General features: G+C 70.7%; 1 long non-coding RNA gene across 1 annotated transcript in view; it reads right to left on the bottom strand.

Moving 5' to 3' along the window:
* Positions 1-545: 545 nt before the first annotated feature.
* LOC104983454 overlaps positions 546-842 on the bottom strand; it is a 4728-nt gene continuing 4431 nt past the window's right edge. Inside the window, exon 3 of the long non-coding RNA XR_824645.1 lies at positions 546-685. This is a non-coding gene — a long non-coding RNA (uncharacterized LOC104983454). The remainder of the gene's footprint in view (positions 686-842) is intronic.

Genomic DNA, 842 nt, shown 5'->3' with positions numbered 1-842 from the left:
TGGGGAGGAGGTCAGAGAAGCCCCCGGGAGGAGATGCCCTCTAAGCTAAGACCCGAATGACCCAGAGAAGGAGCTGTGAACACGTGAAAAGGGCCTGCGGAGGGACGAGATGGTGGGTCTGGACCCAGAAGGAGGCGAAGAAGAGGGAGAGGGCGGCAGACGCCGGGTGCCCGCTGCCGACTGGGAGAGCAACGCCCCCGGGAGCCCCGGGACCCCGCGACCCCGCCCGGGAGCCCGCCCCCTGGAGCCCCGCCCTCCATGGGCCCGCCCCCGGAAGACTCTGCCCTCTGGGAAGCCCCGCCCTCCAAGGAGCCCGCCCCGGGGCCCCGCAAGCCCCGCCCCAGATCCCCGCCCCCATGGAGCCCAGCCCCGGGAGACCCGCCTCCAGGAGCTCGCCCCCGGAAGCCCCGCCCCACGCACCTCTGGCGGGTTGAACCTCAGGTGGTTGCACATGATGTTGAAGCGCCGCCCGGGCCCGCCCTGCTCTGAACCCTCCACGTAGCGCGCCAAGAAGAGCCAGGGGTAGCCGAGGTGGAAGCGGCCGCCGGCGGGCAGCGCCGCCGACAGGTTGTGCGTCTCGGCGAAGCGGTAGAGGATGTTGAGCACCGTGCTGCTGGCCGTCTTGTGCGTCTTAAGAAACATGACGTTGGTGACGGGAGGCCCATCAGCCTGGTCCCCGAGTTGGCTGGGGGAAGAGCGCAGCGCCGTGGGCCGGGAATCCTCGCGCTTGCCCAGCCGGAGAGATTCCAGCCCCGCGAGCCCTGAACCTGGAGGCCCGCAAAGCCTCTGCCCCGTCCACGCTTCCCCGACCCACACTCCCTGAGCTGGCAACACCCCAGCCC

Source organism: Bison bison, unplaced genomic scaffold (assembly GCF_000754665.1).
Source record: "Bison bison bison isolate TAMUID 2011002044 unplaced genomic scaffold, Bison_UMD1.0 scf7180017862692, whole genome shotgun sequence".
NCBI lineage: Eukaryota > Metazoa > Chordata > Mammalia > Artiodactyla > Bovidae > Bison > Bison bison.
This window is presented reverse-complemented; position numbering and strand designations above follow the sequence as displayed.